The sequence below is a fragment of the Aythya fuligula genome, chromosome 19, assembly GCF_009819795.1.
Source record: "Aythya fuligula isolate bAytFul2 chromosome 19, bAytFul2.pri, whole genome shotgun sequence".
NCBI classification, from domain to species: domain Eukaryota; kingdom Metazoa; phylum Chordata; class Aves; order Anseriformes; family Anatidae; genus Aythya; species Aythya fuligula.
Window position 1 is genome coordinate 11,899,011 of NC_045577.1, and position 15,509 is coordinate 11,914,519.

At 54.2% G+C, this 15,509-nt stretch overlaps 1 protein-coding gene across 11 annotated transcripts in view; it reads left to right on the plus strand.

Annotated features, from left to right (window-relative positions):
* The window catches only part of LOC116496955 (dual specificity testis-specific protein kinase 2-like), a 90,197-nt gene extending 80,216 nt beyond the window's left edge, over positions 1-9,981 (plus strand). Inside the window, exons 10-12 of one of the 11 annotated variants that reach the window (XR_004254059.1) lie at positions 2,276-2,324; positions 2,644-2,709; positions 9,135-9,981. The gene's annotated coding sequence lies outside the window, so the exon portion shown is untranslated. Of the gene's footprint in view, positions 1-2,275; positions 2,325-2,643; positions 5,671-8,252 lie in introns of those variants that run through there. The other 10 variants (XR_004254062.1, XR_004254061.1, XR_004254057.1 and 7 more) reach the window with 10 other exon arrangements.
* Positions 9,982-15,509: the final 5,528 nt, after the last annotated feature.

Below are 15,509 nucleotides of genomic sequence, written 5' to 3' on the forward strand. Positions count from 1 at the left end.
TGGAGAGGCTGGAAGCCCATGTCTTGGACAGGTACACTCTTTGCTGGGTTAAAACCTGGCTGGATGGCTTGGCCAAGAGAGTGGTGAATAGAGTGAAATACAGCCGGCAACTGGTCATGACTGGTGTTCCCCAAGGGTCTCTGTTGGGGCCCATCTTTTTTAATATCTTTATTGCTGATTTGAATGAGGGAATTGAGTGTGTAATAAATATTGTATAATAAGTTTGTTAATCAAACTGGTGGGAAAGCTTGTGGGGGCTGTGACAACCCCGTACAGCTGGAAAGTTTCCAGCTGACCATCCTGATAAGAACCTGTAATAAATCTTGGGGAAGCTTGTGGGGGCTGTGACAATCCTATATAGCTGGAAAGTTTCCAGCTGACTATCCTGATAAGAACATGTGTAGAACATGTATAGTGCTTGCTCAGCAAGATCACAACCCCCAACACAGAGGAAGACTAAGGCCTTCATCCTCACGACCACCAGGAGGTCCGAGACGACCCCCTAGCAACAGTACGCGCAACCGCAGGACATACCAGGATATGCCACATACACCTGGAACAACCAAGCTATAAAACGGGGACTCTGGCGGGGGTGAGGTGCACGCCGTTGGTGGAGCGGAGACTCCCCGGCCACCCAGTGCTGTTTTGCCTGCTTGAATGCTTGCTTAATAAATTTAGCTCTGATAAAGATTATTCTGAGTGGTTTTGGTTCCAACCTTGTTACAGAGTGCACCCTCAGTAAGTCTGCAGATGACATGAAGTTGGGGGGTAGCATCGATCTACCAGAGGGCAGGAAGGCTCTTTAGAGAGACCTAGACAGGATGGGTCCTTCCCTGCTCCCGTGGGATGCATCTTTGCTCACCACCCAGACTATGGGAACAGAATTTTCTGAGGGAACTGTCCCAGCAGCCAAGACTTGCTGCTCAGCAGACCACAGAATTTTCACCAGTTGCTGCCCCCCCACACAGCCGCAAGACAGCCCTGGGCGCATGCCGCACCCCCCAATCACGCCACCATCCGCCTTGCTGCCCCCAGCCGCCCGGCGTCCAGCATCAGGGGCAGAGGCACCACCACCGCGTGCTCTGGTCGGGAGCAGCACAGAGAGGGCAAGGCAAGAAGCTACACTGTGATTGGTGAGAATCCCTGCCACCACAGAATGAGGGTGCTGAGGATTGGCCGGTACCCTTCCTCCTTTCCTCAGCAGGAGAGCAGTAAGAGCCTTTCTGATTGGCTGCTGCTTTCCACACCTTGCAGTAAGCCTCTTCCTAGTGGCTGCCCACCGTTGAGCTCGTGCGGCAGCGGCCTGGGCGAGCGGCATCCGTGGGCTCCCCGTCAGGGCTCCGGAAGGTGGGGGAGCGCGAGGGGCAGCACTGGGTGGGGATGATGGTGGAGGCAAAGGCAGGCACCGTGGCCGTGGTCAGGCCTAGGTTAAAGCCCGTGGTGATATCCTGGGACTGTGACTTCTCATGATTTGTGAGTAGTAGCAGGCTTCACAGATTTTATGACATCATTGGTGTGTATTTCCTTATGAGCACTGGTGACATCACTAGACCTGCCCCAAATAGCCACATTGTGATCAGTGACATAGTGAGTGCTAATTGCTAATTAGTACTAATTATCAGGATTTGTGCTATAGTAGTGAAGGAATCAGTGCCAATAGTATAGTAGCAACAGTGACATCACCACTGTTTTTGCCATCATGCTCATTACATGTAAGTCACATTGCAAACAACTGTGACAGAATGATGCTTTGCTGGTCGTTCAGTGTTTTCTGATTTCAGGGCCTTAACGCAGGCAACAGTGATGTTAAGGGTGTAAGTGACATTATACCAAAAAATATCAGAGATAGTATCAGAAACTAGGTCAAAGTCATCACTAACAACAACGTTTTTGCCACTGATGAAGTCACTGCTGTCTGTGCCACCAGAACTTTGGAGCAATAGTGTCATCAGCTTTCACAGCGACACAAAGGACAGGACATTGAGGTCCCACCAGCAGTTGGGGCACCCTTTCCATCTCCTCAGGGCTGGGGACAGAGTTAGTCCTGCTGAAACTGTGTGGGAACACCTCAGCCCCAGTGCAAGGACAGCTGTGACCCTGCTGGTGGTTTGGAAGCACCCTGGGGAGTTTGGGGCTGCAGCTTTTCCTGGGACTGTGACAGCAATGGCCCTGACAGTAGAACTGGAGATGTATTATCCCTGTTCCTGGTTGGGGATGGTGCTGGCCCTGCAAGGGGTAGGGCTGGGGGCACCCACCTTCCTGACTGTCCTTACAGCCCTGCTCCTGTCGCAGACCACGTGGCTTGAAACCAAGATCTGTGTGTGGTGAGTATGGCCTCAAGCCTGTTCTGAAATATTCGTAGTGGATCTGCTTTCCCCTACTGTCCCCAGCCATTCCCATGTCTCCCATTCTCAACTGTCCACATTTGTGCCTATATCTTTTCTCCTTTCTGCCCCTTTTTCTTCCTCCCAGAAGTCTGAGAAGGCACACCTGGGCCCGTGAGTTCTCAATGGCCTAGCTGTGTCTGCTTATCCCCATCTGTCCTCTGCCCTCCTGCCCTTTCCCACCCCCCAGTCCCACTGTCCCCATCTGTCCCCATGTCTCTTGTCATCATTACTCCCTTCCCCCTCCACATCCCTGCAGGACAAACCTGGATGTGGTGGCCATGGAGAGACTTGAGGCAGCTCCAACCCTGCAGGATCGGCATGTGTGAGTGAGGGGATGGGGGTGCTTGGAGAGGCCTTGGACACTTGAGTCACCCTGAAACACTTCTGGACTACCTTGGGTCACTGGGGATGCCAGGGGAAAAACACCTGGGGGACTCAAATACCAAGACACCAGCAGGGAACCCTGGAGACACTGTAGAACAATTCTGAGGCATCTGAGACCCCTGAAGACACTCTGGTGACATACTGGGACATTATGGGGGCTCCAGGCATGATTGGGAAAAACCCAGAACATCCTAGGCAACAGATAGGACACTCTAGGCACCAATGGGACACTTGAATAATGCCTCTGGGGACCTCCAAAAAATCCTGGGACACCCTGGAGACCAGTAGGACACTCAGAGACCTCACCTCATGGACTCCCAGGGATACCACTGGTATACCACCATTCACCTCCTACCCCTTCCGGATTCCTTTAGTCTCCCTATCATCCCTGCAGTATCCCATTTCCCTTCATTGACCCCAGTGTCCTTGTCCCATCCAGGACATCCTAGAATCCAGTCCTGGGTGCATATGTCCCCTCCCAGGATGTCCCCATGTCTCCTACTGGTATCCTTGTTCCCCCTAGCAGCCCTCTAGGTGTTCATGTCTTTTCCATGCCCCGTTACCATGGCTTCCTCCTTAGGTCCCCTCAAGGTGTCCCAGTATGCCCCTGTTCCTCTCCCTGCAAGTGCCTACATTGTGTTTCTGAAGGATATTCTGGTCCCTTTTATTTTCCCTACTATGTCTTCCCAGGTTGTCCCTTTCATATCCCTCAAACTCTCCCTGTCCCCCTAGGATGTCCCATTTATATCCCCCTGAGGTGTGCCTGTTCCTACAGTGTTCTGACAGACGTTCTGCCAGGGCCCCCTGTCATTCAGGATGCCTACAAAGGGGCCCTGAAACTGGGCCAGGAGCTAAACCTGACCCCAGGGCCACTCTCAGCCCTGTTGGGCATTGTGCGTCAAACCATCATCATGTGCACAGGTATGTGCAGGGCTAGGAGAGGATGGGAGGACACAGCACAGCAAAGGTCTTACCACTGACTCTCCCAATCCCAGAGACACCCTTACTGGATGTGGAGGAGTGCTACACCTACCTCAGTGAGCTGCTGCTGCACCATGCTGTGCATGTGAGTCTTCACATGCCCCTCACAGCTTTATTGGCACCCATACATTCCTTGCCCCATTCTTGCACACTTGTTAGGACTTGAATACTCCCTGTGCACTCTCCATATGCTTTTCAGCATCCACACAACAACCTAAATACACCCCACATGGTTATTGGCACTTACATACTCTATCCATGCTTATTGCATGATCCTTATGTACTCCTTCCACACTTAGAGAGGCCCTGTGCTCATAGCATGCTTTCCACACACTGGTGTCCCCATGGCATGCTTAGTGGTGCGCTTTCCCCATGTACTTGTCTGAACTTGCAGCTTGCACACTCCCACATGCTTCCTTCAGGTTTACCAGAATTTGCACATTCCTTGTGCTCTGAACCCTCAGATTCCCAACATGCTTGTTGCATGCTTCTCTCTCCTCCTCTCTCCTCCCCTTGTACGCTCCATGCATACTTCCCAGCCCCTGGCTTTCTTTTGCCTGCTTCTGCCATGGTGCCATCACTGTAGTGCCCTCCGGTCAGTGCAGCTGTATTTGGGCTGACCCAGGTTGCCCACATCGCAGCCCATCTCCTCGAAACAGTCCTTTGGCATGCCAGGCTCTATGGCTACATCCTCACACCCCAGGTGAGCTTGGCACTGTTGGAAGTATGCAATGGGGGCAGTACCTGCCCTGACCTCACTCCATGTCTTGTGTCCCTGCCCACAGACCTGCCTTGACCTGACTCTGGTTTATGTGGGGAGCCCTGAGCATGGCCAAGAGGTAGAGGTGTCCACTGCCCTCCTCCAGGAGGAAGGAGAGATCCCTGGGAATCCCAACAAAGGTGGAATCTTCCTAACTGGGAGGTTATGGGGAAAATGCTGGGAATTCAGGGGGCTGGAGCAAGATAGGGCAATGAAAGGGACCATAGGGTAAGTGTGGGTGCACCCTCCTATCTGGGGTGCATTGTAGGATCTCGGATGGAGGATCATGTGGAGGGTCATGGGAGGTGCCTGTGGGCACCTAGTGGTCTGGAGGGGTCGAATGGCACCTTAGGGTTATAAGGATGGTCATGTGAAGCACAACAGCATCTGGTAGCATCAAGGGAGACACTTAGGATCATGAGGTGTTTGGAGAGGACTGGAGGGTATGCCAGGACTATGGATGGCCCTGGGAACCTACAGGATCAGGCCATACCTTGCTCCATGTCCCCCTGTTCCCCTGGTTCCACCATGTCTTTCACTGTCCAGTAGCAACTTCATCCTGAGCCCTGTCTTCTCAATGTCCTGCTGTGTTCCTGGTGGAACATGTCCCTTGTTTTCACAGTCCTGCTATATCCTTTTTCAGGCCCTTAACCTGTCCCTCTCCCTGTGTTCCCTGGATTCCTCTTCCCCAGTCACTGGTTCCAAGCCCTAATTCCTGACCTCTGTTACTCTCTATGCCCTGCCTGCATGCACCCCCAGTTTTAGTCTCTGACCTCTGCTCACTTATATCCCCTCCTTGTCCCCATGTCCCCCTGTGTGTTCCCTGTCTCCGTGGTGTCAGGCCCTGAGCCCTGTCTTCCTGTGCCTCCTGTTCCCCTGTCTCTGATGTCTGGCCATGACCTGTGTACCTGTGTCCTCAGGGTCTTCATTACAGGAGGTAGTAGTGGCTGAGCTGGTCCAGGTAGCTCAAGGTTGGAGCCAAGAAGTGGAGGCCGGGCTCCTGTGTGGTCATGATCAACGTGGGACCTGCCTGTCCCCTGCAGAGATAAGCATGACCAAGGAGGATGCTTCTGGGTCCCTCCAGACCTCCCCCAGGAGCAAGAAACACCTTGGAAAACCCCAGGGATCTTGCCAGGGAAATAAAGGCCTTGGACTGTGCCAGCATCTCTGTGTTGTCTGTGGAACCTGCCCCATGTCCCATAGGATTCCCTTAGGACTCCCTCTGGGACACCTTGGGGGAACTCCTCTATCTACTGGGTTCCCAACATTCTTTGGGATGTCAGCCCATGTCACTAGGTTCTCATATCGCCTCCCTTGGAGTGCTCCACACCCATCCCAAAGCATATAGACCCCCTTTTTCTCACAATATTTATTTGTGGCCCCAGTGGATGTGGTTAATCTGGTGGCATTGGTCCAAGTACCAAATGCAATTTATTTTCAGAATTGCAATCTCTTGCACCAGTTGGAAGCAAGATGGGCTAGTTAGACCTTTAGTAACTGCATGCTAAGAGAATGCCACCACCTCACTTACTCTCAGTCAATTGCACTCTAATACTTGCTCTGGAATTTTGGTCTAACCTATAAACAAGCAAGGTTTAGGTCACCACAAATCAGCTGTGATTTGACAAGGAATATTAATGAGTTAAAAAAAAAAAAAAAAAAAAAGCTAGTTCATGTTTCTGAACATGTTTTCAGAGCTCTGCCTGCTCAGGATTTACAGGGATGAAACATTGCGATTCAGTTCATCTGGACCACCCACTTATACACAAACTCAGGCCTAGAGGCTTCCACAGTGTGATGAGCACTTTTGGAAGTCTGTATTTGCCTGCTCACTCCTAAAGACAGTGTAGCTGTGACAGATGCTCCAGCTGTGTTTGAATGGTACCTGAAAGCTAACAGATGCTTATATTTATTCTTCACCCAAGAAATATCATGTACACGAGCACACACACAAGACTTGCCTGCTGTTGTGCAGTCAGACACAGGTGACCACAAAAGCCACATCTCTGCTTCTGCCCTATCTATTTTCTAATAGAATAGTGAGAGAGCAGTTATGGTAGGGGTTGTGGTTGTAATAGCTCCATACTTGCATAAATCTCATGCAAAGTTTAGAGATTCATTTCTTTTTCCCCTGCCAAGGATGTGGTGGTTTTACCGTGCTGGGCAGCTAAACCCCACAACCGCTCTCTCACTCCCCCTCCTTTAGATGAGGAGGGGGAGAAGTAAAGCAACGAACAACTCACGGGTTGAGATAAGGATAATTTAATTAAAGGGAAATAATAATAACAATTAAATAAAGACTACCATGAACTAAACAATTTAACTAAGGGGAAATAAAAAGGGAAAGGGGAAAATGGAGGGGAAAAGGGAAAATAATAAGAAGGGAGGAAAACAAACAAACAAAATAAATGAAGGCTATATGGAAGTGCAGAGGAAAGAAATTACTCTCTACTTCCCACAAATGAGCGATGATTGACCACGTCCTTGAAGCAAGGCCTCAACGCACGCAGCCGGTGTTCGAGAAGAGGACCGATGTTTTCCCAACGAGAGCCCACCTCTCCCCTCTTCTTCCTGTTTCCACCTTTTATTGCTGAGTGTGACACCACATGGTATGGAATATCCCTTTGATTGGTTTAGGTCAGCTGCCCTAGTGATGTTTCTCTCCTCACTTTTTGCCCACCCCCTAGGAGGGTTAGAGAAAGGCCCAGTGCTGTGCCACTGCTGCTCAGCAGTAGACACAACACTGGTGTGATAACACTGCTGTTCCAGCTACAAGTACAGAGTACGGCACTGTATGGGCTGCTGCCGGGAAAGTTAACATTCCAGCCAGACCCAGTACAAAGGAAAGTGAGGAGAAATGCCACCCAAAAACATCTTTCACTGGATGATACTAAAACAACAAAGAGAGGTATGCAGATAGAAAAAATAATCATAAAGCTTTCTGCAAGCCTATCCTACAAGATATGCAAGATATGAACAAAGCAGGCTTAACAATTCATGCTGTCCAAACTCACAGTTAACTGAGACAGGATTGCCCAGCTGTGCTGGTCTCCCAGAACCTTGTTGTGCCGTAGTGTTTTGGCAGTGCTAGGGTTCCATTGAACACCATGTCTTGTTCTTTCCCTGTGGTGTGTCTGGGCTGGGACATGGTCAGATGGTTTGCATACACTTAACTTACCTGCTTCCTGGTGTGCTCTCTCTTCGCTTTTGCACCAGTGTTCACAGGGCTTGGATGTGCGTATTGATTGTGGCTCACTAAGCATAGCTCAAGACACCCAGCATGTGCTTTGATTTTTGTGACTCTGGCATTGCCAAGCTGAGGACATCACTTTTAGAAGCTATTCTCTGTTTCAATGGTTTTCTCTTTTTTAAATGCTCCTCCTCTTTTTCCGGGAGTGCATCCTTTCCAAGGTGGATATCAGGTGCTGCTCCAAAGTTGGATCTCCAAGATTTTAATGGCAAAATGCCAAGAACCTTACACTGCACTCAAAGAATACTGAATTTCCTTTGGAAAGCTGTACACAACTGTACTCTGAGCTTTGTCGCACCCCAAAACCTAAGACCTAAACAGAACCCTCACACTAGGCAAAGTGCACTGCAGCTTACTGTCAAGGAGCACCAGAGCTCAGCCTTCCTCCCTGACTGCACCTTTGATTTTGTTACTCTGGCATTGCCAGAGCGAATAGATATTCTCCAATATAATGGTTTTATTTTTTGTTAATGCTTCTCCTCTTCTTCAGCAGTCCATCCTTTCTGAAGTGGACATCAAGTGCTGCTCTGAAGTTGGGACTGTGACCTTTTAATGGCAACGTGGCAAGAACCTTACACTGCAGTCAAGAAGACCTGAAATTCATTTAGCAAGCTTTATGCATCCCCCCCCCCCCCTTTAGGTCTCTGCAATTTCCTTCCAAATCTTTCCCTCCCCTAATACTCACCCTAACCTTAGATTAAAGCTACCTAAGCTACCTAGGAAATGCTGATGATGACAGCCTTTTGGGAGACCACAACTGGCAGCCTTAGTACAGTCCTCCATACAACAGGACTCTGAGCTTTGTCTGAGCTTCTGAAAACCTATGCCCTAAACAGACCCCCACCCCTGCCCCAGGCAAAGCACACTGCAACAAAAGGCCAAGAATTGTTTTGCCAAGGGAAAGCCTTGCTGTGCTGTAGTGTTGTGGCAGTGCTAGGGTTCTGTTGAACACCACGGCTTGTTCTTTCCTTGTGGTGTGTCCAGGCTGGGACCTGGCCAGATGGTTTGGGTGTAATTAATTTACTGCTTCCTGGTGTGTTCTCCTTTCGCTTTTCGCAGGACCCTGACCCTATGCAAATTGTACTGTAGCTAGCCTCGCCAGAGTGCCAGAGCTCTGCTCTTCTCCCCAGCTGTAGCTTTGATTGTGTTGCTCTTGCATTGCCAGACTGATTCCATCACTTTTACAAGTGTTTCTCCAGTTAATTTGTTTTATTTTTTGAAACCATCTCTTCCAGGAGCCGAGGCAAGAGGGCTGCTGTTCTGAAACGATAAAATTAAAAATGGGGTCACTTGTGGTATTGAGAGATGGGTGCTAATGGTGGCAGAAGAATGATTATCTTTTTTTTTTTTTTTTGTTACTGCTGAAATGCAGCATCCAACATGGGATGTCGCGACCCAAACTGCCTCTGGCAAGGTGAATGATGAACAGATGTAGCAGTTATTTTTTGGGGTGCTGTAGTCACTGCAGTTATTTTACTACATAAAATACAGTAAAAATCCTGTTTGCATTGTAGGGGTGCTGTATCTGGCTTATGAGGGCAGATAGAATCATCTGCCTCGGGGGCAGGTGAGCAGCTGCGGTAAGGGAGTGGATGAGAGTAACTGTGCTAGGGGTGCTGTGGCTTTGGCTGCTACCTCAGCCTGTGCTTTTTTTCCTCTTTGGCAGGTGTCTCACACAGCCTCAGAGGGGCACACTGCACGCTGAAGAGCAGTGTGAGAAGGTGGGCTGGTCATCAGCTAGGTTGGAGCAGAATGGCTGAGTAGTGCAAGATGAGAAAGGTCTCCCTCTTGCTCTGCAGGTGGCATGACAGGCTCTCAACTGATGTCGCTGAGGATTTGAGGCAAGGCCAGAGAGCAGCAAGGAGCGGCACGTGCAACAGCACTTCCGAGCACTGCGTTTGCTTTCTCTTTTATTCACCAGGTGCTGTGGGCAAGGTGGGCTGTGACATCAGTCTTTAGAATTGGTCTTCTATAATTATCACATAGCTTCTGGGAAGGGTGCTGTAGCAGATAAAATCTGCATGGGACAGGAAACAAGGGAAAGCATTTAGATTTTGCAGGTTTTAGCTAACCCAGGATGTATGCTGTATATCAACCACAAGGACAGGACTGAGTGAGGGAGTATGAAGATGGGACAACATTAAAGATAAGGGAAGAAAAGACTTCATACACACAGATAATAAAACAAGCAAGAACTGGCTTGGACTGCTGAAGTCTGTGCCACCCTGTGGTTTTACCTACATGACCATGGAGAGGACTTCAGAAAAAGGGATGGAAAATCTACCAGGACACTAGAGGCATGGGTATGTGAGTTGCAAGGGAAAACAAACAAACAAACAAACAAACAAACAGGAAAAAGGGGTTCAAGGGGTTCTCTGAGAAACTTGGTGCTCCAATTTCCAGTGGGCAGTACCCAGTCTTCTGGACGTCTGGTACACCGGCCCCGACTCCCTGGGGCCCCGAGGAGGACCCCGGGCGCTGGCCCTGGTCCCAGGGCTTCGCAGTGATGCCTGAGCCCCTATGCCGCTGAGCTCCTGGGGCCCCGCGGAGGTGCCCAGGCGCTGACTCCCGCCGAAGTCCCAGAACCTGCAGCAGACCTCGGGCACCCACCCACAGACCCCGTGGCGCACCCTGGGCTCCGACTCCTGCTGAACCTCTGGACCCAGAGGTGGACCCAGGGCACCAAATCCCACCTAGACCCCAGACGCCATGGTGGAACCAAGGCTCCCACTCCTGCTGAGCACCTGGACCCCGTGTGCCGACTCACGCTGAGCCCACAGAGCCTGTGGTGGACACTGGGTGCCAACTCATGCCAAACAAATGAATCCCAGCGGCGGAACACGGGCACCAACTCCCGCCGAGGTCCTTGACCCCATGGTGAACCCCGGGCGCAGATTATCACTGAGCCCATGGACCCCGCAGCGGACCCCAGGCGCCGACTCCCTGTGAGGCCCCAGAGTCAACAGTGGACCCAGGGAGCTGGCCCCTGGAGGGCCCTGGGTGCCATGGTGGACCCCCCAGCGGGAACTGAGCACTGCTGTGGACCCCGGCCGGCTACACTCGGTTGTGCCCCCACTGAGTTGGGAGATCCTTATACACTATAGGAGACTGGGTTGGGGGGAGGTTTGGAGCTGTTTTTACGCCTTTGGGGCCTGTGTCTGCGGGGGGTTGGGAGCTGCTTGTAAAATTTGGGGCCTGCAGCTGGGGGTGTAGGAGCTGGTAATACACATTTGGGGCCTGCCTTGGGGGGCTTGGGAGCAGCTTGTACACTGTAGGTGCCTCCTTCTGGGGGAGGGGTGGGAGCTCTTTGTGTACCTTTGGAGCCTGTGTACGGGGGGGGGGAGGGGTGGGTGGGGATGAAATGTGACCTTCTGTCTTACATACCCTTGTATAACCACAAGTCTAAGAAAACCAGAGTGGTTAATGTGTATAGTTCTTGTATCTTGCAAAGGAATGGTCCAGCAATTTGGGTCAACAGGGGATATGAGAACAAAGGGGTTTCAGAATAACTGCTATTACAACTGTTGCATGGGACACTAGCAAGTCTCTGACATCCAGCCAAGATGGACAGAGAAGGACCTGGAAAAAGCCTGTGAGGAAGACTACGAGCTTTCAGCATGAGAGACCCCCAGAGGGACCACCGGAGACAGATAACGCATGCACCAGCGGGAGGGTTCGGATTCCGGGAACTATTATAATAACCCTTCCTTTTCTAGAAGTAGTAATGAATATGTATTAGCCTAGAAGCATAAAAACCAGCCACCTGATGTAACTGGTGTGCGTCTTGGTGGAGCAGAGACTCCAGGCGCACCCAGCGCTGCTTGCTTACCTCTATTCATTTAATGAATTGTAAACTTTAATTGTAACTCTATTTTGGACTCAGTCATTTATTACAGCTGGGACCACCCTATGGGTGGAAGCTGTCAGGAGAGCCCAGGACGCTGTGGCGTGGTGCCACGAGGTTGGTGGTCAGTGGCGCCCTGGGGCAGGAAGAATCGGGAGGGGGTGAGGCGGCGGGTGGTCGGAGGCTTTTGTGGAAACGGCCCTTTTGTGGGGCAGGGACGGTGCATTAGGAGGAACCTTGACAGGCTGCAGATAGGGGCAGGCAGCAACCTTTAGAAGTCCAGGAGAGGAAAATGCCAAGCCCTACCCCAAGGGAGGAACAAATTTATTCACCAGCACTGGCTATTTGGATACTAAATAAGCATTTCTTCATGGCAGGGCTGGTTAGACATTAGAAAAGGCTGCCTGGGGAAGTGCTAAGAGTCCTTAAACACTGCCCGGCATCCAGCAGCGTGGGGGCTGGCCGTGCCTTGATGTGGGATGCTGCTGTCGGGCGGTTTGGGGTCCAGCAATCTGCGCAATCTGAGGACTGGTCTCGGGCGACAAGGGGGCATGCTGTCTCTTGTCCCGGGGGTCTGGCCTCGATCAGCGCAAGAGTCGATCGTCCCGAGCCTCTGGGCTCCGGTTTGGGTGACGCAAGTGTTATCCACACCTGCGTCCGGGGCCAACCCCAGGCGACTCATGGACGGCGGTCATGGGGACCGGGTGTCCGGTCTTGGGCTGCTTGGTGGCTGGCCATGCCTTGAACTGGGATGCTGCTGTCGGGCGGTTCGGGAACTGGCAGTGCAGCAATCTGCAGGCTGCCTCAGGCGTCATGGGGACACGCTACCCCATGTCCCGGGGTTCCAGCCTCGATTGGCGTGGGGGCCGGCCTTGCCGTGAAGAGGGAGGCTGGCGTCCACCAGCTTGAAAACTGGCCGTCCCGGAGACCGGGGTTTGTACCCGTGTGGAACAGCGGCTGGCCATCCCGAACACCGGGTGCCTCCATCTGGAGTTGCGGGAGCCAACAGTCCCGAGCCCCTGGGCTCCGATTTGGGTGACGCGAGTGCTATCCACACCTGCATCCGGGGCCAACCTCGGGCAGTTTGTGGACGGCAGTCCTGGGGACTGCGAGTCCGGCCTTGGGCTGCTTGGGCAATGGCCGTGCCTTGAACCGGGATGCTGCTGTCGTGGGGTTCGGGACCAGCGTTCCCGCAATCTGAGGACTGGTCTTGGGCGGCAAGGGGACACGCTACCCCGTGTCCCGGGGGTCCAGCCTCGATCGTCACGGAAGCCGACTGTCCCAAGCCCCTGGGCTCCAGTTTTGGGTGATGCGAGTGCTAGGGGCCCCGGGGTCCGGAGTGGACATCGGGCGGCTTGGGAATGGTGATCGAAGGGCACAGGATCTGGCCACGTAAGGCTCGGGGCTTGCCATGCCTTGAACCATGATGCTGCTGTCGGGCGGTTTGGGACTGGTGGTCCCGCAATCTGAGGACTGGTTTCAGGCTGCAGGGGGGCATTCTGTCCCTTGTCCCAGGCGTCCAGCCTCGATCGGCGTGAGAGTCGACCGTTCCGAGCCCCCGGGCTCCGGTTTGGGTGACGCGAGTGCTATCCGCACCTGCATCCGTGGCTGACCTCGGGCGGCTGGTGGACGATCGTTCCGGGGACCGGGTGTCCAGCCTCGGGCTGCTTGGGGAATGGCCGTGCCTTGAACTGGTATGCTGCTGTCGGGGGGTTCGGAACTGGCAGTGCAGCAATCTTAGGACTGGTCTTTGGCGCAGAGGGGACACGCTACCCCATGTCCATGGTTCCCACCTTGATCGGCGCAGAAGCCGACCGTCCCAAGCCCCTGGGCTCTGGTTTTGGGTGACGTGACTGCTAGGGGCCCCAGGGTCTGGAGCGGACCTCGGGCGGCTCAGGGACAGTGATCGAAGGGCACGGGATCCGGCGATGTAAGGATTGGGGCATGCTGGGCCCTGAACCGGGATGCTGCTGTCGGGCGGATCAGGAAGCAGCGGTCCCGCAATCTGCGGGCTTGCCTCGGGCTCCACAGGGACATGCTACGCCTTGTCCCGGGGGTCCGGCATCGATCAGCCTGGGGGCCGGCATTGCCGTGAAGAGGGAGGCTGGCATCCGCCAGCTCGAGAACTGGCCGTTCCGGAGACCGGGGTTCATCCCCGTGCAGTGGGGCGGCCGGCCATCCCGAACACTGGGTGCCTCCATCCGGAGTCGCGGGAGTTGACAGTCCCGAGCCCCTGAGCTCCGGTTCTGGGCGACGTGAGTGCTAGGGGCCCCGGGGTCCGGAGCAGACCTCGGGTGGCTCGGGGATGGCGATCGAAGTGCACGTGATCCGGCCACGTAAGGCTCGGGGCTTGCCATGCCTTGAACCGCGATGCTGCTTTCAGGCGGTTCGGGAACCGGCGGTCTAGCAATCTGCGGGGTTGCCTTGGGCATCACAGGGATACACTACCCCTTGTCCTGGGGGTCCAGCCTCGATCGGCGCGGAAGCCGACTGTCCCAAGCCCCTGGGCTCCGGTTTGGGTGATGCGAGTGCTAGGGGCCCCGGGGTCCGGAGCGGACATCGGGCGGCTCGGGGACAGTGATCGAAGGGCACAGGATCTGGCCACATAAGGCTCGGGGTTTGCCATGCCTTGAACCGCGATTCTGTTGTTGGGAGGTTCGGAAACCTGCGGTCCTGCAATCTGAGGACTGGTTTCAGGCGGCAAGGGAGCATGCTGTCCTGTGTCCCGGGGGTCCAGCCTTGATTGGTGCAGAAGCCGACCGTCCCGAGCCCCTGGGCTCTGGTTTTGGGTGATGCGAGTGGTAGGGGCCCCGGGATCCAGAGCGGACATCGGGCGGCTCGGGGACGGTGATCAAAGGGCACGGGATCCAGCCGCATAATGCGCAGGGCTTGCCATGCCTTGAACCGCGATGCTGCTGTCGGGTGGTTCGAGACTGGCGGTCCCGCAATCTGAGGACTGGTCTTGGGCGGCAAGGGTGCATGCTGTCCCGGGCGTCCGGCCTCAGTCGGCATGGAAGCTGACCGTCCCGAGCCCCTGGGCTCCGGTTTGGGTGACGTGAGTGCTATCCACACTTGCGTCCAAGGCCAACATTGAGCGGCTCGTGGACGGTGGTCGCAGGGACCGGTTGTCTGGTCTCGGGCAGCATGGGGACTGGCAGTGCCTTGAACCGTGGTGCTGCTGTTGGGCGGTTCAGGGACCGGCGATCCCACAATCTGAGTACTGGTCTCGGGTGGCAAGGGGTCATGCTATCCTGTGTCCTGGGCGTCCAGCCTCGATCAGTGCTGAAGCCGGCCGTCCCGAGCCCCTGGGCTCTGGTTTGGGCGACGCGAGTGCTATCCGCTCCTGCGTCCGGGGCCGACCTCAGGCGGCTGGTGGACGGCGGTCCCTGGGACCGGGTGTCCAGCCTCGGGCTGCGTAGGGGTTGGCCGTGCCTTGAAGTGGGATGCTGCTATCGGGCAATTCGGGGACAGGCAGTCCACCAATCTGCGCACTTGTCTTGGGCGGCAAGGGGGCATGCTGTCCCGTGGGTCCGTCATCGATCGGCGTGTGGGCCGGCCTTGCCGTGAAGAATGAGGCTGTAGTCCGCCTGCTCGGGGACTGGCTGTCCCGGAGACCAGGGGTTCGGTCCCATAAGGAGCGGTGGCCGGCTGTCCCGAGCTCCTGGTTGCCTCCATCCGGAGGCATGGCATCCGACCGTCCCAAGCCCCTGGGCTCCGATCTTGGGTGATGCGAGTACTAGCTGTACCGGGTTCCGGGGCCGACTTCAGGCGGTTCGGGGACAGTGATCCCTGGACACGGGTGTCCGGAAACGACCTGTGCGGGAGCTGACTGTCCCACGTCCCGGGGGTCTGTCCTCTGGCGCCGTGGGTGCCGGCCGTGCCGTGAAGCGGGAGGCTGTCATC